The 23,459-nt window shown below is 49.1% G+C and overlaps 1 long non-coding RNA gene and 1 pseudogene across 1 annotated transcript; both read left to right on the top strand.

The window, feature by feature from the left end:
* Window positions 1–8,791: 8,791 nt before the first annotated feature.
* LOC115320041 lies at window positions 8,792–9,940 on the top strand (annotated as a pseudogene).
* A 10,792-nt stretch (window positions 9,941–20,732) lies between these two features.
* Window positions 20,733–21,936, top strand: LOC120848577. The gene is made up of 2 exons (XR_005717732.3): window positions 20,733–20,922; window positions 21,879–21,936. It is a non-coding gene; the product is annotated as an uncharacterized LOC120848577 (long non-coding RNA).
* The last annotated feature ends 1,523 nt before the right edge of the window (window positions 21,937–23,459 follow it).

Here is a 23,459-nt window from a genome sequence, read left to right as displayed (position 1 = left end):
GCAAAGCTGTTCAAGATGCTGCCCTCAAGGGTTTTAGACCCAGAAGACACTGATACTTCTTCGGAAGACGAGGGTAGTCTCAATCACCTGCCGCTACCTCTCACAGATACTTACAAAGAAGATTATATTAATTACTCGGAGGAAGATCTGGAGAGTATCCTGATTTCAATTGGAGGCTCGCTGTATGTGAGTAAAGCCGAGGCAGACTTTCTTGAGAAGTCAACAAGAAAACAGCGTAGCTCAGAGGTATGGTTCAAGGAGAGAGAAGGCCGTTTGACTGCTTCCAATTTTCGCAGGGTATCAACCCTCCGGAGCACATCCAGTCCGATGTCGCTAATACAGGATGTAATGGGCTACAGTACTCAAAAAGTAGCAAGCGCATTAGATGCGTTCACATGGGGAATTGCTAACGAACCTAAAGCTAGAAGCCTGTTTGAGTCGGTTGAGTGCCCCAAGCACACTAATCTCGAAGGAAGGCCTCCAGGCCTTGTTGTGAACCCGACCTTGCCATTCCTGGGAGCTAGTCCGGAAAGCTTCGTAGAATGTGGCTGCTGTGCATCCGCAGTCCTGGAGTTCAAATGTCCCTACAAATACAAATATGGTAAGCTAAAAGAGCTTGTAAAGTTGAAAGAGGTCCAAGATGAGGGCTTTTGCCTTGGGCTTGACTGCCGACTGAAGAGGACACATGCGTTTTACTTTCAAATGCAAGGTCAGATAGCCATTTCAGAGGTGCAGCACAGCTTCCTTGTCGTTTACACCACAAAATTCATGGTGATTGAAAGAATAGACAGAGACGAAGAGTTTTGAAGAATATTGCTGCCTCAAATGCAAGATTTTTTCTGTCATTTTCTCTTGGAGTTGGCTACGCGATATCTAGATCTTGGACGAAGGAAGAGTACAGAGAAATACTGTATCTTCCAGGAACCTGAGCATGGGCACATGATCATTTGTGACAACCAGAAATGCCCACTAATTTGGTTTCACTCCACGTGCATGGGCATCACTAAAAGACCACATGGCAAGTGGTTCTGTCTAAATTGCAAGCCTGCCTAAGCTGGCACTAAGAGAGCAACCACCTATGGCCATTTGAATAAAGCATTTTTTCTGATGTGTTGTACTGTTGTACAGATTTTTGCATATGAAGTAAAATTCTGTTTTTTATGCGTTTCAAGAGGCTTTGCCTATTTACATAAGGAGACAAAAGCCAAAGTGCGTGTTTGACGTTGTGGTTTCATTATTTAATACACTTTATGATACAATACTGCCAAAAATGTGTTAGTGTGAAATAAAAAATGTAGGTAAGTTATACATAACTCACTTCTCACATTGTAGTTGGCGCTGCCAACACGTAAGTACAATACTTGGTGGACATTATGCGACTTTGAGGCAGTCATCTTGACCCCGTTCAGCCACAGAAAAGTTAGGCATGAAAACATTCAGACGAAATTGCCTCACTCCTGGCAATTTCAGTCTATTCCTACTGTATTTGGTTCACCTTTTTTCCCAGCTGCAACAAAAGTTGCTCACACAAAATCTATGTCTGTTACCCAAGTACTTGCGAAATGGAAACACCTCAATAATGGATAATGACGTCCAAGCAGCTTTGTTCGCAATTGGAGCAAAGGGTGAAAAAAGCATAGCACAGTTTTCTCTTGTAAAAGCACAATTTTTTTCTCCCTATTAAAGGAAATTCTTACTTCGCAGGATGTCCTCGTTATGAAGCTAGTAGTGATCAGCCAAACCTCGAGATTTGGCAAACATGAATTTTCACCAAACTTTTATACAAAATCTGTTTACAACTTTGGCTGAGCACAATGTGGCCAGACTTGCTGTCCAGAAGCTTCCTGGTTTGCAAGTATGCGCATGAGCAGAGGCTTGCCGAATATTCTTACAATTTTTTCTGAAGTTTGGTATGTGCCGAACATTGCCAAATCCGAACTTTGCCTGATTCGGCCCACCACTAGAAGCTAGCCACCTGTGAATGAGAGAGGGACTCTAAATATTTTGCTTACTTACTGTTTCCTAGAAGTAGTCTTGGGGCTAAAAATCTTTCCTTTCATATTCACTATTGCTGCAGCTATGATTAGGATCTTGTCGATATTGGCAAGGTTCTGCTCTCCTGTTCTCTTTAACTGCGAGATTGGCAATTGATGCTCTTCAAAATTCTGAAAGTTTTCACCTGGCCGATGGTCCTCTCAATTTGAATGCGTACCTGGGAGATCCTTCGGGATATTTCTACGTCTTTTCAACTGAGCTGTGACTTGCCACATGGGGATGCGGGGATGAGGGGCGATGAGCCACGAAGGGCCAGGAGCTCCTCAGTGTGGAAGCCCCGGTCAGCCATAATCAAGTCTCCTTCTTGTACAAGACCAAGAAAACCACTTCAAAGTATTATGATGTTTATACTGAGAAAACGTCTGGGAGCGAGCTTTGGAGCTTAAGGGTCGTTCGATAAATACTTCTCAACAGTCAATCGTGCAACGCAGGTTGTTAAACAGTGGTACTTTGCACAATCGTGGGAGCCGCCTGTGGATGTCGTCCATGTGCAGACAGAAAATGCAAGGTCGAAGCTCCGTGCTCAAAATGTCGATCCAGCCGCTGCAGATCTGCGATACAGAGGAGCAGGAGATTCTAAATCTTCTAGCGAGGTCCTTGTTCAGCAGCCCCAACCTCAGTTTAATCAGAACCATTTGCAGCTGCTGAGCATGTGGTAGTATTCTTGAATGCTTTGGCTGATATTGCCCCTGTATGTACTGAAGCAATGCCACGAAGAAGGCGCGATTCGGCAGCCCGGTAAAGAACTTCATGCTGTCCTCGTCATGGTAAACGTCAACCACCGTTCTTAAGTCACAAACTTCCTTCTGCAAGTGCTTACTTTTAGCTTCTGGTTTTCTTCCATGAGGGTGTCGATGTCACTCGTTGAGATATCGGTACCACACTCAAGAGATACTTTCTCCCGTTCCTCGCTCGCTTCACTTGAGCCCACTTCAAGTTCTTCCACTGCAGGTGAAGGTATTGGTGGACTGGGCTCGGCAGCTGGTACCTTGCACGTCCGGGCGGAAACACGCTCATACCGCTCCAGTGCCTTCTGATTTGCAGGCGTAGTACAGCCTACGCCCCTTGGCATTGCCATGTTCGGGACCCAGTCCGGGTGACTGGGGGATGCCGACGGAGCTCCTGAAAAGAACAAAAGTTAAACTCCTGTCGTCACCACGGCACTGAACAATTTTAGTAGAATAATGAAAACAGAAGACTGACTGACTGAACGCATATCTTTATTTTGCAATAGGTTCACCCGCTTTGGAGCTGTGCTCCTGAAGCGGGAGGGATAGGGTTATAAAAGGTTAGAGGGAGGGGGAGGAGTGTTTATGATCATGGTAAGAACTAAATGAGGTGATGTGTTCCTGACTTTCTGATATACTGTATCAGGGAGTCGAGAATAGCCTTTCTGTGCCGCGGGGTACCTCTTCGACGAGTCCACTTGTCCAGCGTTGTTGGCTTATCTTTGCCTTGGATGGTCCCCAGCGCTTCCCTTCTGTGATGCTCTAGGCTTTCGCAGTCCCTGAGCAGGTGTTGGAGTGTTGCTGTGATACCTTCCGTGCAGCTTGTGCACATCGGGTTTCTGTCCTCTTTAAATCTGAGCAGTACTAGTTTGTCGGGTGTAAGTACAATTTTGGGCCTTATACTACGGATCCTGACTGCTTCCCATCCTCCATACCCTGTCGGTATGTAATCTTTCGTTCGCCAGCAACAGGCCTTGGGAGGTAGGCCCTTCTTGCCTGCTTGGCAAGTTCTGCCGGCCTGTTCCTCGGAGTTCACTGTGGAGTCTCTTTCTGACTGAGAGGTCGGGCCAATGACAGAGTTGTAAGATGCTTCCTCCGCTGCGACCCGGTGTGTCCTCTCACTCTCGGAAATTTGGCTGTGCCCAGGAATCCACACGATGTGCAGGTCAATGCCCGATGCTCAAAGCTCCGTCGCCACTTTATTTTTTTGACTGTTCGGCCTTTAGGTCTGCTATTCCGTGTTGCACGAATCGCTGCCCGTGAATCTAAAAATCCTGGCTGGACGTCCCGTTGTGTTGCTTTCTGCAATGTCAACGGCCGCCGCCAAGATAGCCTTTAGCTCAGCCTTGTGGGCACCCTGGCGGCTCCCCAGCCAAGTTGCCCGACTGCGAGGCAAAGGTGCCTAAGTTTTCCCGCGTGGCGGCAACGTCACGCCAGCCACGCGCACATCGGATGCGCCGCCTTGATAAGGCAGATCAGAGGCGGCGCACGGAGAGTCGCTGCCTGTACTCCGGCACTGCCGGTAGCAATGTTAATCGTCTTGTCCATGTCCAATTAAATGTAGTTTCTTGTTGAAACCGTTGGCTCCGTGTTATTCCTTCGGGTCGGGTATGCAGCAAGGCAAACCGACCACAATGGCGCCCAACCGTGGTATGCTACCCACTCACAGGAATTTCACGGGGCTTGGTTTCTTCTTTCGGTAAGCTTTTTCCCCATACCCCGTGTTTCCTATCGTTATTTCGTGCTTCCGTCACATCCGCGTTTGTTTTATTGGCGTGTTTCTGACTGGTGTTTTTGTGACCGCGGCAATCGTTTTGTGCGCTTGTGTTGGGTTTTCGGGGGCGTTTGTTTTTTTGTGCTTGCAGGAATGCTTGCAGGACGCAGCACCCAGATGAAAGTCTGGTCCGGTACGTTCGGGTCATGCAAGAGCTCTTCAAGAGGGCGGACCCGAAGTCACCGGAATCGGACAGAGTAGCTCGGGTCAGAAGACAGTGTCACCCCAGGTACCACGTCTACCTGATCAACCGCACCTTTGCGACCCTTGAAGAGCTAGCCCGGGGCGCCCGCCTCATCGAGGAATCTCTTCATGCCGAGCAGAACTATGTGCCGCCGCCACCAGCCAAGTACGCACTCGAACCGGCATGCGCATGGCGGGGCCCCGAGGCCTCCACGCAAGTGGACTGTCCGAACGAGACCTCCCTTCCCCACCACGTCAACCAGGAGAGTTGGCGTGGCATGCATGGTGATCTCCCGTGCGGGATAAGCGTATGTTCGCCTAACTCTCCCCGAGAGGTCCCCGGAGGTCACAGCGAGGCCCGTGAGGGTTTCAGGCAGGGGTCGCCACGACAGGTGGGAGGTCGTTGGCCGTGCCCTATCGTAAGCTGGGGCCCAACGGAGATCACCACCCAAGCGAACCATCTTCGTCAGTCTGCTCCTGCAAGTGCTGGCGAAAACTGGCACGGTGCGGTCGCAAACCCGCAGCCCAGCAGCATTGACCCCCACCGCAACGGAACAAGCCCTCCCCACAACAGCCAGTCGTAAGCCTGGTGGAGGCCCTCCCATAGTGGTTCCTTACCCGATCACTGGAGGCAGTCCGACGGGCACCTCGGTGCGGGTGACCTAAGCAGGCAACTGTCGTCGGACTGCTGCTACGACTGCGAGCAGCCCGGCCATCACCGAAACCAGTGTCCAAGACTTCTGGACACTACAAACAAGAGGTGGCACGAGACGGCGGCAAAGGGCCGGAACCAGAACCAGGGAAACTACTACAGCTGGCGACGCTGAAACCAGACAGCCACTCGCCGACGGCCGTTGCAGTCCCTGGGAGCAGTGAGGCCGTGGCACAGATTCCATCGGTATGTCGAATCCAGCCCGAGCCTAACATCATTGAACCGCGCATTGCGATTTCACTGCTCGATTTTCCCATTGCCGCACTTTTGGATTCCGGGGCCGCTATCTCGCTCATGGGGGATTTCGTTTTCGAACTCTGCAAAGCAAAAAAGATAAGCCTCCGGGAGTGCGAAACCCGTTTGCAGCTAGCTTCTGGTACAGCGATAACAGCTGGAGGAGCCGTGAGGCTGCAGATTCGGTTTAATGGAAAAAAGCGGCGGTCAGCGATTTCTTTATTTGCCAGGACTTGTGGTACCCGTGATCTTAGGCCGAGATTTCATTACAGGCGAAAGCGTGACACTCGACTTTTCTGGTGGTGTATACCGGCTGGGACAACAACCGGAGCTGACTCCGTTTACCAAACGGGAGGACTGCATCCCTAACCCAACCACTGCAGCCCACTTCACCACGGTGCCAGACGTCTTGCCTGTCGGCGTTCCGGACCGTGATACCCCGCAAGCTACGTAAGCTTTTCATCCCATACATGCATGACTCTGCCTTGGCAGGACACAGCAGTGGGAGCAAGACTTACGAGAAGTTATCCCAAATTGCTACCTGGCCAGGCATGAGGCAGGATGTGCTCCGATATACTCGTAGCTGCTCGGTGTGCCAGAAGGCAAAACCACGTGGTGGCCAGCCCCCCGGTCTCATGCAACCAATCGCGAGTCAGAGTCCTTGGCAGATTTGTTGCTGTGACGTCATGGGCCCCTTCCCACGGAGTACCCATGGCAATCAGTACCTATTCGTGGTAACCGACCACTTCTTGAAGTGGGTCGAGTTATTCCCTTTGCGGAAGCTAGATTCGCAAAAAATCTGGGATTGTCTACTCGAAACATTTGCTAGGTTCGGCTTTCCTGCACAGCTTGTAAGCGATAATGCCTCCTATCTCACAAGTAAGGTGTTTGTGGACGCATGCGCGGTGCTGGGAATTAAGCACAAAAGAACTTCCCTGTACCACCCGCAAGCAAACATCACGGAAAGGGTAAATCGGAACCTAATATGATGCTAGTGGCCTACACTGAGCGCCACAAGGACTGGGACGCGAAACTGCCGAGCTGGCATTCGCAACCCATACGACCACTAATCGGCCAACGGGTCTCACTCCTAGCTGCTCAATTGAATTTCGGCAAGGAGCTTGCGTTCCCGCTTTTTAACAGTCTCCTTTCTACAGAGTCTGGGGGAAGGCTTCGCCCCTACGTGAAGTTCGCAGAGGACCTGCGAAAACGCTTCTCCGATAACCTTCGAGAGGCCCGAGAAAATCTCGACGTCGCCCGAGTACAGCAGGCAGAACAGTACGATCAGGGGCGACGTGACTTGCAGTTCGAGGTGGCAGATATTGTGCTTCGGCGTACTCACCCACTGAGTGACGCCGCTCGAGGCTTCGCAGCCTCCCTCGCCAGCAGGTGGGAAGGTCCGTTTCGCGGGCATGAAAAGTGCTCACCGCTCACTTACAAACTTGTTCACTGTGAGTCTAGTGAGGAGACCGGACCTGTTTATGTCACCGACCTTAAACGATTTTTCCAAGCAGAAGGCGAAGATTCCTCGCAGGACCGGAACGACACTGACGGCAGTCCCGTTTTGGAAACCCCCTTGTCTCCACCAAGGCGGCGGTATAACCTGCGACGTTGGTGACACCAAAGAGAGAGGAACCTTTTTTTTTGTCTCCTTGGCCTCTCTCGCATTTTGGGGGTAGTGGTCTACTTCCACGGATCTGCCCCCTTTTCAAGAGAGGGGGGAGAAGATTGGTGTGCCCACCTCAGATCCGTTATTTCAAACTTTCTGGAAGGGGTGTGAAGATAACATCAGGCTCATGGACACCACCGTCACCACAGCCGCCATCGGAATGACACGTCGGCCGGTCTCATGGTGGACCGGGTCACCAAGGACGTCGGCACGCCAGGGGCAGCCCAGAGAACCATGGACCGCCGCCGCCCTGTACAGGATGGAGCGGCAGCTGGCCCGGATCAAGGACCATGTGCAGAGCAGCCACCTGCTGGAGGCGGTCCAGAGCAACAAGGTGGAGGCCTGGTCCAGAACAAGCTCAAGTGACAAGCTGGAGCTGACTGAGCCGCCGCGCTCGTCAGCAGCCGCCGCGCTCGTCCAGCAGGCGCCGGCCGGACTTACAACGTCAGTCCGCCCAACAGCGCCATCCACCCCCTGACGCCCACGTCTCCCGTCATCGACAGGCCGGACGAAGCTTGAGGGGGGGGAAGTGTGGGCACCCTGGCGGCTCCCCAGCCAAGTTGCCCGACTGCAAGGCAAAGGTGCCAAAGTTTTCCCGCGTGGCGGCGACGTCACGCCAGCCACGCGCACATCGGATGCGCCGCCTTGATAAGGCAGATCAGAGGCGGCGCACGGGGAATCGCTGCCTGGACTCCGGCAGTGCCGGTAGCAATGTTAATCGTCTTGTCCATGTCCAATTAAATGTAGTTTCTTGTTGTTGAAACCGTTTGCTCCGTGTTATTCCTCCAGGTCGGGTATGCAGCAAGGCAAACCGACCACAGCCTCCATCCACTGTCGTGCCCGATGGTAGTGCTTTGGTTCGCGTCCTGCCTGTCTTTGTGTCGTACCAGGCTTTTTCTCCATTTGCAGCGTCGGTGTATCGTATTTCTTCGTCCAGCGCATGTGCTTCGCACCACGCGGCATGCATTTTCGCGGCTCTGACCCTCTTACCTTGGTTGAGAGCCTCTAATAGAGGCCGATGGTCCGTTATTGTCTCATCCCACCATGGAGCTAGTGCCTCTTCCAGCGGGGGCTTGTTCTTCATTTCATATCCTAGATCTACGTCTATATCTGGTGCTTTCTAGTCTTTGAAACTGAGCAATTGCTTGCGTTTCAGCTCGAGGAATACAAAGATTTGCATTCATCTATTTCTCTTTACGTAACTTATAAGCTCTTTAAAAAAAAAAGCTCCATTTTTATTTTGTTGTGTCATGTGTCGACTACATGCTACATATGTGGGTCTTGAATTTTTTCGTGTAGGACGGTTTGGTGCAATATTTTAGTGTGGACTTTTTGGTGTACAAACTTTTCAGTGCACAGACAATTTTGTGCTCGGCTGTTTGGTGTAATGATGTTTAAGTGTACGAACATTTAGATAAATATGTCTAATTTTAGATATGAAACAGGCCGGGACAGTCAAGTACCTCACTGGAGAAGCTACTGTGCCTGACGAGACAAAGGAGGACACTGAAGGCGACATGGCAGAGGCACTCCGGACAGGTCAACACATTCATGGTGTGAAGGGACCCTCGGCACTCATCAACTTGACGGGATTCGATATAGTCTGGAGCGAATTCACACCGGATTATATGCACTGTGTGCTGCTTGATGTTTCACGGCAGCTGATGGAGTTGTGGCTTTCAAGTGTTGGTGAAAGCTATTACATTGGATCACTACAACTCCTCAGAGAGATTCATGAGTGGCCATTAAAGATCAAGCCACCACAATGCCTTCTTCTGCCAAGATCGGTTCAGTTGAGGGAATACTGGAAGGCTGTTGAGTGGGAGCAATGGCTTCTGTATCTGGAGCCTCGTGTGTCTAAAGGGCATTTTGCCAGAGCGATTGTTGGATCACTTTGCTTTGCTTGTGAGGGGTGTCTTCCTGCTGCTCCAGGACAAGATTACACCTTCCGATGTAGCTGAGAGCACAGACTGTCTGGTCCGATTTGTTGTTGGCGTTTAAGTTTTGTACTTGGAAGAAGAAATGACGTCGAATGTGCACCAACTGCTTCACCTCTCAAGGAGTGCAGTAAGGGCCTTTGTGGGTGCACTCATGCTTTTGCTTTGAGGCGAGTATGAGTAAACTAAAGAACTTCTTTACCTCAGCAAATGGTGTGCCTCATCAAGTGATGACGCGAGTAATGATGGGGCGCTAGGTAAATGTATGCAAGACAGCTGCTAGGCCCTATGTGCGAAAGTTCTTCCAGTGCACTGCAACTAATGTGGAGCCAGTAGCCCTACTGGGAAAGCCATGCATAGTGCATGAACCACTTTTGGGCCTGGTGTACAGAGTTCAACAGAAATCAAACCCTTGGCACTGTTGTGGAGCACGACAGAGTCCGGATCTCTGGACTGGTCTTCCACAGTGAACAGTATAAGAAGCCAGAGAGAACCGATTGCACAGCGATGATGCTTGGAAACATCACTGCAAAGGTTCAAAACATTGTGTCCTTTAAGGATCCCAATGGGACCACGAGAGTGTGTCCGCGGTCGCCAAAGTGTATGCTACTTCCTCAGCATTTGGTAGCAAGCATATCAGGAAGGTGAACAGATGCTCCCCAATTAACAGTTGCTGGAGAGGGATGACTGTGCAAGCGCACGCATCTCGATGGAATATCCCACCGGCTTTTTTGCGTGTGACCTAGTCAACCGCTTCCGTTCCTCATAAGGTGTTTTTTCTGTTGTCCGTGTGCCCCTGCAGGGGGCACCTGTGAAAGCTGGTGTTTGGAGAGTGGCGTCTCCACTGACCCCGAGCCCCGTAGGGGGAGCCTGCACCTTAAGTGCTTGGTGAGCAGCGTTAATTACTACAGACCCCAGCCGCGTGGGCCACCATACCCGCACGCAGGGGGCACCTACTTTGGTAGGAGCTTGGTGAGCGGTGCCACCGCGAACCCTGAGCTAACTGGGCTTGCCCACACCATTTGGCTGTGCGTGTACGCTTAACCCGGCCGTGTCTGGGGAAAACGGGATCCTGGAGGTTGAGCTGAGCCCGGGATATGTATGGACCTTTCGGGGCCCCCCGGGCAAGGCAATACTCCACTTCGGCCCCTGCTTCTCGTAGACAAGTGTCCTGGCTTGGCCCAACCAGGATGATAGTAAGTCGCCTCTTCTACCCTTCTTCTTCTTTCACTTTTCCTTCCACCTCTAGTTTTTTCCTGTCTTTTCTTCTACATTCTCTTCCTTTTTTTTCAGCTTCTTAGGCGGCAAGGGCTAACCTTGGGTGGCCCCTTGTTCAGAACCACACTTGGTTATGGAGACTGGGCAGCACTAAAAGAATGTCTTCAGCCAAGCCTTTCTTGTCATGAAGCATTACCCATTCCCTTATTGGGCTCGGTAGTGGGCGGTGCACCACAGTTTCCGAAACTCCTCCTTATTGTTATGGGTCCCAAACTGAAACAACCTGATCGGCCCTCCAAAAGGAATTGCAACAAAGAAAATTGTTCTTTTTGGAGTTATGGAACAAGGATGACTATGTCACCAAGTTTTTTGTAATTCATGCCAAAAACAAATCAAAACCTTTTTCAAAGATGTCACCTTTTCTTGTTGCGAAAGTTGTGAATGGTTTCTTAGGGGAAAGGTTTAATGTTCACTGGTGACTTCTTGGTAGAGGTTTTCGAAAAGAACCAAACAGTGACTCTGCTCTGCCTCAACCACATTGGAGAGGAAAAAGTAACCATCTCTGCCCACCAAACGCTAAACACCGTCCATGGTGTTATCTCAGAGGACGACCTCATGAACAGCTCCGATGAAGAAATCCTTGAAGGTATTCGTAGCCAGGCCGTTGTCGCTTCCAAATGCATCACCATCCATAGAGATGGAAAGGAGATCCCCACGAGACATATTATTCTCACTTTCGAGTTGAACAGCCTACCTCCTTCCGTTAAAGCAGAATATTTGAACTCTAGGGAACGACCCTACATGACAAACCCCACCTGTTGCTTCCGTTGTCAACGGTTTGGGCACAGCTTATGTTCCTGTCATGGTTGTGAGACATGCGATAAATGTGGGAATGGCGACCACACTGCGGATGACCGCCACAATGTGTAAACTGTAACCTAGATGTGTAAACTGTAAAGGCCATCATTCAGCGTATTCCAGATCCTGTGATCACTTCAAGAAGGAGGTCCTTACTCTCAAGGTGACAGAGGGTATTTCAAACCCGGAAGCCAAGCGATGCCTCTCTTGGTTTCAGAGAGGTTCGCTTGCCGAGGTGCAGGGGACCTGCACCTCCTATGGCAACTGTGGAAACGCAAGTGTCCTTCTCGGATCTTGCGCAACCGCTTAAGTCCCCAGGTCCCAGGTTGAGACTCCAACTCCCTGGGTGTTCCATCTCAGCTGCACAGAGCCATAGTAAAGGCTCTGGTGCACCATCAGGGGAAATTAAGGCCACCCCGTCGCAGACCTCCTCTCATGGTGGGTCGCAGAATCCACTAAAGACAGGTGGACATGCAACGAGCCGTACGAAATGTTCAGAGGCATTAGCAGAGGAGATGGAGGTTACCCCCTCACAGACAGAAGGTGCCTCCTCTCAAGGGGCACCTTGAGAGGAGGCACCAGAAGGCATAACAACCAGGATCACTGGCCCATAATTCACAGTCCTCTTGTTTTTCGTTTTTATGGCCAGGGGCCTTATGCAATTTGGATGATGTAAATTTTCTCATGCAGAAACATGAGCCAGTAGCATGCCTTCAAAAAACTTAAAACCATTGAATACCAATTTTTTCTAAATCATTTCAGCTTTTTAGAAAAGATTGTTTAACCTTCTCTTGCTCTTCAGGAGGAGTGGCTATTGTTGTGAACAGTGATGTTGCAGCCTGTGAAGTAACCTTAGCCACCTTTCTAGAGGCTGTCGCAGTATGTATTTAGGTTGATCGGCTGGTTACTGTTTGCTCATTGTACACACCTTCGTTTCCTTTGTCAGCAGCATATCTTGAGCAGTTGGTTGATCAATTGCCAGAACCCTTTTTTATACTTGGTGATTTTAATGCACACAACCCGCCTCGGGGGTCAGCAGTTTGACTGTCGGGGAAAAGTCATTGAACGTTTCGTCTCATCATGACACTCCTGGTGAAATCTTGAGGCAATAATTTTTTGGGCCTGGGGTGCAGCTTGTTCAGAGAATTAATGACAATGCCTGTAGTCTTACAGCAGAGCTTTAGGACTTACTCTTGGCCACAGACAACATCCTCAAACAGAAGCTACACAAGTTAATTGTTTATACTGACTCACTTAGTGCTTTACGAGCATTTATTAGAGTGGGAGATGATCGCAATCTACTTCTACTAGAAATAAGGAAGAGGCTAATTTTAGCAACAAAATGGAAGAAAATAATAGTATGCTGGGTTCCATCACATGTTGGAATTGCCGGAAATCAGGATCCTGATAGAGCAGCAAGTACCGCTAAGGATCGACTAGTCGACCTGTGGAAAATTCCTTACAGAGATTCCATCAAACGCAAGTGGCAAGAAAAATGGGAGCGAAGAATAAACAATAAGTTGCACGTAACAAAACCACTACTTCAGCAACGGGAGAGTGCACGACATCGCAAGCGTTTTTACAAGGTGGTTCTGTGCCGACTGTGAATCTGTCATACCCGTCTTACCCATGGGCATCTTTTGTGTGAGCCACATTCCGTTAAGCATCCTACATATCTTACTTGTATGCCCTTCGTATGACCAAGAACGCCACAGACACTTAGCAAAGGTCTACCAAGAGCATACACCATTACATCTCGCCCTTTTACTCAGCAATGAGCCGTTGATTCCACACAAGTGTGTTTTTAACTTCTTTAAAGATATAGGACTCCTGAACCAGCTATAATTTTAATAGTTTGCTGTTTTCATTGCCATATCTTATGTGCTTATACTTTCATTATCATAGTTATATTAAATCACAAGCTACTATAGCTCCTCTTTAACCTTGATTTCAGCAATAGTCTGAGTGATTGGTGCATTATAGCCTTGACGCTGCTGTGCCACTAAACCCCACTCAATCAATCAATCCTTCTCCATCATGAAAAACTGGTTTGCATTCACAAACCCTAGTGCTAATTATAAGTTTACGGCCCTTTTGTGGTTCACACCGGTACAGGACAACCAAAGTTCCAGCGAACTTAGCAGGATTTGAATCTGATATTACACCACTCTCTCAGAATTACTGACCCTAAAAGGATCACGGAAATGGAGTTGCGACAGTTGTTGTTGAAGGTATGACAACACCTGCAGTTGCCACAATCCCCTTTGCAAGACTATCGCCCTATAGGGCGATAGTCTTGCAAAGGGGGTCGTGTGTGTGTGTTTTAAGAGAGAAAAAAACGCTCAGGTGAAGACTTAGCTCACACAACCGACGCTTTCAATCTGTCATTTCGATAGCCCCGCTCCCCACAGGGGGCACCTGTGAAAGCAGGTGTTTGGAGAGTGGCGTCTCCACGGACCCCGAGCCATGCGGGTTCGCCCGCCCACGTATGGCTGTGCGTGGCTTTCCCGTGTTTGGGGAAAAGGGAATCCTGGTGGTTGAGCCGAGCCCGGGGCAGGTTTGGACCCTTCGGGGCCCCCCGGGTGAGGCAATACACCACTTCGGCCCCTGCTTCTCATAGACGGGAGTCCTGGTAAGGCCCGGCCAGGATGATTCAGTCTAGTCGCCATTTCTTCTACTATCCACTCCGATCTTTCACTTTTACCTTTCCTGCTTCCTTTACTTCTCTCTTACTTATCTTACTCCTTTTTCACCCCTCTTTGGCGGCAAGGGCTAACCTTGGGTGGCAATGGACCTCTGTCTTGACCCACACTTGGGTATAGTTTCCCGGCAGCACTGTTAGCGTAACGTCTCCAGCCAAGCCCTTCTTGTTATGGTGCGTTACCTAACCCCTTGTTGGGCTCGGTGGTGGGCGGTGCACCGCGGATACCGAACACTCTTTGCCCTCCTATGGCGCCCCACCCCTCCAAACCCCGTTCAGGGCAAGCCTTTAAAAGGCGCTGCCTTGAACACAAAACCATTGAAAAAGAATCTAAGGAAGAAACCTTTACAAAGTTTTTTGTCGTTCATTCGCTGGATGAACAGAAACCAGTTGCAAAGCTCTCACCCTTTGTTGTAGCTAAAGTTCTTGAGCACCTTGTAGGGTTCTCCTATAAGGCTAAGAAGCTCCACTGTGGAGACCTCCTTGTGGAGGTAGAAACAAAAAAACAAAGTGAAGCACTCTCTAAGATGACCAACATTGTTGACTTGAAAGTGTCGGTGAGCCCTCACCGTACACTTAACACCATCCGTGGTGTCCTCTCTGAGGATAACTTCCTTCATACCAGTGAGGATGAACTTCTTGAGGGCCTCGAAGGCTCTGGTGTCATCGCCGTCAAACGAATAATGTTTAAAAAGAATGGTGAAGAAATTCCCTCTAAGCATGTTATTTTGACTTTCGAGAGACACACTCTACCAGAGACAATCAAAGCAGGGTACCTTAATTGCCGGATCCGCCCTTATGTCCCCAACCCACAGCGGTGCTTCCGTTGTCAGCGTTTTGGCCACGGGTCACGCAGCTGTCGCGGAAGGGAGACATGTGCAAAGTGTGGAAGTCAAGGCCACGTCTCCGACATTTGCGAGGCCGTGGCCCATTGCGCTAACTGCGGTGGACCACACCCCGCTTACTACTGCAGCTGTCCTTTCTTTCAGCAAGAAAAAGATATTCTTGCCCTGAAAGTCAAAGAAAATATTACATACGTGGAAGCAAAAAAGCGTTTTTTCTTTTTGTCAAAGGGTAGTTATGCTGAGGCGGTGCGCAGGGGCCCTGCACCGCGCTCGGAGTCAAGGGCCTGCCAGGTCTCTCCCGAGATCTTGGCGGCCGACCTCAGGGCCCCAGCTCCCCGACAGGGGTAGCAGCAGCTTCCCCCAGTCCCTGGTGGTAGCACGCGTGCTGCCCCTCCATCCGAGGACAGGCCGGCAGCTGCCGCGCCTGTCCCGTCTCCTAGGTCCCCTTCTAGGAAGGAGCGAGCTTCTCGCTCCTGCTCGCTGGAGAGGGTCCTCCTACCGAAGGAGCAGCATGGTACCCATGCAGCTCCTGTGAAAGGAGGTGGGAAGACAAGCTTGGGTGACCCCTCGCCCAGTTCGTCCGCCACTCCTCCATCCGGTCGTGGCCGGGGTTTTCCCCCACGCGTGCCAGGCCGGACTAGCTCTGTCATGCTCCATCCACCAGACACTTCACAGGACATGGAAATACCAACTGATGCTGACAGTCAGTCTACTCCTGGGTCCGACCAGGATGGTATGGAATGGGAGACAGCTTCTCGTAAATCTAAAAAGAAGCAACCTGTAGTAGCGCCCAAGTGATAGCCCCGATAGCTGTTGCATTGTGATCACATCTTCCACCTAGCTCGAGTTGGCTCTCCATAGTTTTATTTATTTTGCTAGGTTTTATCTCCTTATATTTACATATTTACACACTTTTTTAATAGATGACAAAGTTACATTTTATGCAATGGAATTGTCGCGGTATTTTAAGAAATATTGATGATGTCAATCATTTTATGGATGAGCTTCGACCCATCGCTCTTGCCTTGCAAGAAACTCATCTTCACTCTAATTCTTTTAACATTTTAAGACGTCATCAGGTTTTTAGGAAAGACCGTCCTGCTTCCAGTCCTTCTGGTGGCGTTGCGGTGGTTGTGCAGAGTGGAGTCGCTTGCTGTCAAGTTCCACTCCGCACACCTCTGGAGGCTGTTGCAGTGCGTCTCCTCGTGGACCGCCTTGTAACGCTTGTTTCTTTATACTTACCACCAAATATTCCTTTCAATCTTCAAGAGCTACAGGGACTTGTAAGACAGCTTCCTCAACCGTTTTTAGTTTTGGGTGATTTTAACGCTCATCATCCCATGTGGGGCAGTGCCCGTCAAGACTCCCGGGGTGGTGTTATTGAACGTCTTTTATTGTCTTCTGGGCTGTGTCTTCTTAACGGGAAAGAACCAACTTTTTTTAGTGCAGCACACAACTCATTCACATCTATTGATCTTTCTATCGCTTCACCTTCATTACTTCCTTGCTTTTCATGGAAGGTTCTCCATAACCCTTTTGGAAGTGATCACTATCCTATTGTTTTAGAAAGTACTGTTCCGTTGCCTAATCTTTTAAAGCGTCCCCCTAGGTGGAAATTAGACAAGGCTGACTGGACACTTTTTAATCTTCACTCCACTTTAGATCCTTCGATCCTTTCTTCTTTGTCACCCGAGAACGCTACACTTCATGTTACAGAGCAGATACTAAGGGCTGCTCAGCGCTCTATTCCACAAACTTCTGGTAATGTGCCAAAAAAATGTAAACCTTGGTGGAACAAGGAGTGTGCCACAACCCTGGCAGATCAAGACAAGGCCTGGGAAAGATTTCGTAGATATCCCACTTCGCACAACCTTGTGGAGTTTAAACGCCGAAAAGCCAAGGCTCGTTGGACTAGGAAGCGGGCAAAACGGAAGTCTTGGATGAAGTACCTGTCTTCTCTAACTAGTTTTGTCCCTGCCAAAGAGGCCTGGGACAGATATAGGAAAGTAAATGGGGATTATAGGTGCTTTGCCATCCCAACGTTTAATGCTCCTTGTTCGTCATTAAAAGACATTGCTAACGTCCTCGGAGAACATTTTTATAATTCATCCTGCTCAGCCAACTACAGTGCTAACTTCACACAGTTTAAAGCCCGTGCAGAGCAACAAAAGCTAGTCGTAACTGGAGGAAAGGCAGCCTCTTATAATCGGCCATTTACGCGATATGAACTTGAGATGGCCCTTAATGTAAAAAAGCTATCTGCTCCTGGGCCCGATGGGCTTCACTATGAAATGCTTCGTAACCTGTCCACGGAATCCCTTGAAAACCTTCTTTTTTTTAATTCCTTATGGGAAAAGGCTTGTTTTCCTCAGGCTTGGAGGCATGCATATATTATTCCCCTTCTAAAACCTAATAAAGATCCTTCACAGCCATCAAGTTACCGCCCAATCGCACTAACGAGCTGCCTCGGAAAAACATTTGAAAGGCTGATAAACAGGCGACTGGTTTATGTATTGGAACAGCAGAGGGCCTTTGATAACAACCAGTGTGGATTCCGCCGAGGTCGTTCTACTCTCGATCACTTGGTACGCTTGGAAACTGTTATACGTGAGGCATTTGTAAACCGGCAGCACTGTGTCGCAGTTTTTTTCGATTTGGAGAAGGCATATGATACAGCGTGGAGACATGGGATTCTTCAAGATCTGTATGCATGTAATATCCGTGGCCGTATGCTGCAATGCATAAGGGAATATCTAACAAACAGGACTTTTCAAGTTCGTCTTGGCTCCAACCTATCTGATTCCTACGTGCAAGAAAATGGAGTCCCTCAAGGAGGAGTCTTGAGCGTAACTTTATTTGTGCTAAAAATGAATTCAATTGCACGACTGCTACCTCCTTCTGTTTCATATTCTCTTTACGCTGATGATATACAGATCTCGTCTTCCTCTTGTAACCTTTCCAGCTGTGAGCGCCAGTTGCAGATAGCCATAAACAAACTTTCCAAGTGGGCTGATGAGAACGGGTTTCGGTTCTCTGCATCCAAAACAGTCTGTGTGCCCTTTTCTTTGCGTCGTGGGCTGTCATTGGACCCATCACTGGAACTAAATGGAAACCCTGTACCTGTCAGGAAAGAGCACAGATTTCTTGGTGTGATATTTGATAAAAAGCTTAATTTTATTTCACACCTGAAAGCTTTAAAAACTAAATGTGTTCAGTCTATGAATCTTTTGAAAGTTCTATCTCATAAGTCATGGGGTTCTGACAGAAAATGTATTCTACGGTTGTACAATGCTCTTGTAAGATCTCGTCTTGACTATGGTGCGGCAGTGTATGGATCGGCCCGGCCATCTGCCCTCAGAATGTTGGACCCAGTTCACCACCTGGGGTTGAGACTAGCAACTGGTGCTTTCCGAACATCCCCTGTCTCCAGTTTATATGCAGAAGCTAATGAGCTATCACTGAACAAACGACGAACTTATCTTAGCCTAACGTATGCTTTTAAGATTCTGGCTGACCCTCAACACCCTACTTATTCTTCCCTTACAAGGTCGAGATTTTCCCGTCTCTTTAACAACAAGCCAAGCATTGTGACACCATTAAGCTCCCGCATTGAAGAACTTTGCACTTCACTGCATCTTTCATTGGACCAGGTCGGCCTCATTCGAAATGTCGACGACCGTATTCCACCCTGGAAGACACTGCCAGTTGCCTGTGACTGGTCGCTCACAAAATTTAACAAACATGGCATTTCCCATGCTGTAATACTGCAAGAGTTTTGTGAAGTACAAATCAAGTATGATGGTTATCTTCACGTTTACACAGATGGCGCCAAGACTTCATCCTTCGTTGGCTGCGCTGTGTATTCAGAACGCTTCTCTAAAGTTAAGCGACTTAATTCATTTGCTAGCATTTTTACTGCAGAACTCTATGCAGTATCAATGGCAATAGACTACATTCTACATAAGAAAATAACTAGGGCTGTTCTGTTTGTTGATTCTCAAAGTGTGATTGTTGCAGTTTGCTCTGTTAAAGACACTAAAAACATGCTTGTACAACAAATTCAGAGTAAACTCAACGCTGCTCTACATGATGGTCAAAGCATAACATTTTGTTGGGTACCTAGTCACGTTGGCATAGAGGGCAACGAGAAGGCCGACAGGCTTGCAGGGTCTGTGGGAAACCTTGTCCAATCGTCTTTCTGTTTACCATATCAGGATATAAAGCCTTTAGTAAAGTCATCACTTTTTCGTTGTTGGCAGTTGGAATGGGACAGGGAGTGCGAAAACAAGCTCCACGTTACAAAGCCTGTTCTTGGAGCTTGGGAAAGCTCTTCATGCAAGAGTCGTCTTTATGAAACCTTGCTGTGCCGTCTGAGAATTGGGCATTCTTTCATCACTCATAAGTACCTACTTTGGGGGGAAGATCCTCCTATTTGTGATCAGTGTGGGGATTCTCTTACAATCTTGCATATCATGTGGTCCTGTCCCGCTCTGGAGCCCAAGCATCGTATTTATTTTCCCGAGTTGTTTCAACAACAGATCCCGTTTCATCCGGCCCTCCTGCTGGGGGAGAATCCCATAGTCCCTTTTAGCAGGGTAATAGACTTTCTTACTAGCATTGGCATTTTATACCAAATATAGCTTTACCAAATCCTAGGTTGCACTTTGTTAAAACTCTCACCAAAGCATGCTGATTGTCACTATCGTTTGGCGCAGATGGCCTCGTAGCTCTTGCGCCATTAAACCCCCAAAATCAATCAATCGATAGCCCCGCTGTAACCTTTGTAAGCGAAACCACCTTTACCTCTTTAAAAAAAATTTTCACTGCCTTATTTCGCCTAACCACAAAATCACCTTCGGGTATGAGGACGACCTCCCCCCCCCCCATCTGCCAACAACTTGCGCTCTTCGAAGCAGGACGCAACCTTTTCTATGTTAGGCCCTTTTGGGGCACCCCATTCTTGAGGGAGGGTGTCAAGCTCATCTAAAACACATTGTTCCTTCTCAGCCTGTTCCACTCCATCTCCCACATTTCTGACCAGTGCCAACGTTTCCGAATGCTTGAGGCTTATTTCACATGCATTCTTGGGTAATTTCTCAAGAATTTTGGCAATGTCCTCAGGTATGCTGGCGTCACCCACAACTACCGCATCACATACGTCCCTCTTTCTTTCCTTTGACGGCTTCGGTATCGACAGAAATGGGCGTCGCCATAGAAATTCAGTGTTATGGCCAGCCTGGTGCCGACACAGTCTGAACTTCCACTCGGCCACCCTCTCTTCTTCGTAAACAGAGTAGCCAAAAAGTTCCTAAAACTGCATTCTTTTGAAAATGGCAATGTTGACCTCTACAGCTTTTGTTCTTCTGAATCTACCAGGCTTGGTGAATGAATAGACCTATTGCAGTATTACCCAGGCATCAAGGAGAATGCAGGGATTGGTGTTCCACGCGCCACACGCGTACGCATTCCCCGTATAAAGGATTCGAAGCAAACAACCAAAATAAAGCATTGACGAACGCACGTCCAAGATGTCATTTGTTTTATGTATTTGCTTTAGAAAAATTGCTACTGCTGATGCCGGCACGTGTGGCGCGTGGAACACCAATCCCTGCATTCTCCTTGATGCTTGGGTAATATAGCAAATGGTCTATACTTGAGCTATAAATCAAATTATAATGTCTGTGGGGTAAATGTGCGATGAAGTTGGCTCTGAAACATTGTTTTTACAAAACAATTTTTTTACTCGTTGAAAATTTGCAGGAAGGCAGAGTGCCACCCTGCACCCCTCCAGGTGACCTTTGGGAGTCCAGTGCTCCGGGACGAACTCCAGGACCTTGAGGTCCACCAGCCGTGGTCGTCCCTCCGTTGGTTTCACCAGCCAGGTGTGTGGCTCCAGCATGTCAGAGTCCGGCTCCAAGAAGCCTTCCCTTTTGGTGTCCTTCGGTGGGACCACGACTTCCTCCGTGGCGAGCGGGAGGAGAAGGGCAGCGAGCCCCGCTACAGTAGTGGTGAGGGTTTCAACTGTCCGCCTGAGTTCGCTTACTTTGGTCCTTTTAGGGAAGACTCTTCCCTAAAAGGGAAGTGCCTAGCGCCACCTGTATACCTTTATTTTCAAAATAGCTTTGAAACGCTGATGTCAGTTCCAGCGATAGACAGGGGAAAGCAGTTGTGAACTTGATAGTAAGCGCGACACGGGCTGAAGTACAATCCAAAATTAACACCTTGTGGGAGATGGGTGGAAGACGACGGAGCGAAGGGCACGTGGCAGGCGGTCAGCCGCAGAGTCGTGAGCTTGCGCCAGACAGAGCATGCTGTGCGTGGCTGAAGCAGGGCAGGAACGATAGAGCCGTTCTGGTTGACCTCGCCCATGGCAATCCCCGGAGCGGTCCACCAGCGAGGTTTGGAGCAGGACCGGTGGGAACGGCGAGCCCTGGCCCTATTGGCCTGCGCCATGACAACCTTGGAGTGGTTCCGCAGCGAGACTCGGGCTGTCATAACCCTGGACGGCTAGCGTACGCAGCGCTGGCATGGGAAGGACGATCTGCAGGCCTGGGCACGGACTCCGACTGCGGGCCCGGAACGCCGGCTAAATCCTTTCGCTGTCTTCTCTTTGCAGTGTGCGACTCCTTGAAAGATGAGCGAAGCACATACCAATCGGGCAGCGATTATTAGTAGAGCGAGATTACCACAAAGAGCGACCACAACCTATACCAAGAAATTAAATCCAAAACTAAAATGTGCTTCCTGGCATAAATATTAGGCTAAAGATCGTTTTTGTTTTCAGGATAAAGAGGTGACCTGCACTCATAACACCCTAGCTCCCTCGTATCAGCAAGAATAATTTGTGTCGCGAGCACACTAGACAGGCTCAGCCGGTCTAGTGTGCTGGCTGCAACGCAAACGGACGTCAGTGACTGCAATGTGCCTTCCTCTTGTGTCATCCCCAATTGCTTCTCTATTCCAGGAACTCCGAGGCGTCTGTGCAGTGAAGCCACGTGCCTGCACCCCGGAGAGAAACGTGCGAGAAGGGTGTGTGCGAGTCGTGCATGTGAGCGGGGTAGACGGCTGGTCAAGATGACTTCTGTGACATTTTGGCGTGGGCTATCGCTGGTGACGGCGTCTAGGTTTTAGGTTGAGGAAATCAGCTCCCCGATGCTGAATTTGACACTCCTTGCATTCTGCCACATGATGTCCAAGTTTCTGCTTCCAAACACATGCTTACAAACTGCTGCTATACACATTGAAGATCAAGATGAGCTCAAGACTGTGCTTTGACAAGTCCACCAGAACAAGGAACTCGATGTTCAGAATAAAGAAAAATTGGAAACAGTGACACGGTTTGTTAGTTAACGCTGTGTTGTGAATCAAATTAAATCATTAAATTAATTAAATGAATGAATTAAATCATTAGCTAATAAAAAAAATATTCAAAATTTTTCCTCGGTTTTCTGCCCACCGACACAGCCGCCGGTGGTGATGCAGCACCGCAATGGCAGAGCATCGCCACAAAACGTAAGCACTAGGTTGCACAGGCCATCACCCAATTCCATCCAACCATCCATCCATCCAACAGCTTGGCAAACCAAGAATTAAAGGGGCACTAAAACGAAACTTTGGCGCTTATTTCTTGGTCTATTCGTGTTCAATGGAGCATTATCACATCAGACACACCAATCTGTTGTTGAAAAAGACATGAAAAGTAATTTTAAGACGAATTAAACGATTCGCAAAGACAACTTTGTGGATGTCGCTAACGCCTCGTTTGTAATGCCCGTCTAGGAACCTTGACAGGTAGTGACGGTAGCTACGACGAGAAAAGAGCTGAAGTCCCCTCTCCCCGAGAATCTTTTTTGTGCGTTCCAGAAGTCGCTATTGTCCCTCTACAAGATCACAGAAGATTAACCCGTCACTCAAAATTCACACAAAGACAGCGGAAAGCGTATCATGGGCTACGTCCACAGAGCAAGATTGGCTGGAATAACTCGCAGGGCTTCCGCTGCGTCTGGACGCAAGGTCCCGAGACAAAGTACGTCACAATTGTGGCTGATGTGGCGTGCTCTCCACTGGCTGCTCTCCGAACATTTGCCAGAGTGGGTTGTTTATAACGAAAAATACAGTCATCAGGCTCAAAATACAGACGTGTGATTCTCATTTACGGATATTGTGGATCATATCCAGCCTATTTGTGAGCACGACGGGTATATTTCGTTGAAGTATCCCTCTGTAAGCGCTCGTCCTGTTCGCCTTCTTTTTTTAGAGCGCAGCTCTTAGGGGCCCGTTCCCGGCTTGAGCGGCGTCGGCGTAACCAAGGTCACCCCAAGGTCACATGACCCCCAAGGTCACGCGACCCCCAAGGTCACGTGACCCCCAAGGTCACGTGACCCTCACAAGTCACGTGACACCCCCAAGGTCACGTGACCCCCCCCCCCCCCCCCGAGGTCACGTGACCCCCTGAGGTCACGTGACACCCCTCGAGGTCACGTGACCCCCCGAGGTCACGTGACACCCCCCGAGGTCACGTGACCACCCCCAGGATCACGTGACC

The sequence above is a fragment of the Ixodes scapularis genome, unplaced genomic scaffold, assembly GCF_016920785.2.
Source record: "Ixodes scapularis isolate PalLabHiFi unplaced genomic scaffold, ASM1692078v2 ptg001458l_1__unscaffolded, whole genome shotgun sequence".
Classification (NCBI taxonomy): domain Eukaryota; kingdom Metazoa; phylum Arthropoda; class Arachnida; order Ixodida; family Ixodidae; genus Ixodes; species Ixodes scapularis.
The sequence above is the reverse complement of the archived record's forward strand: the minus strand, read 5'-3'. Positions and strand labels throughout refer to the sequence as shown.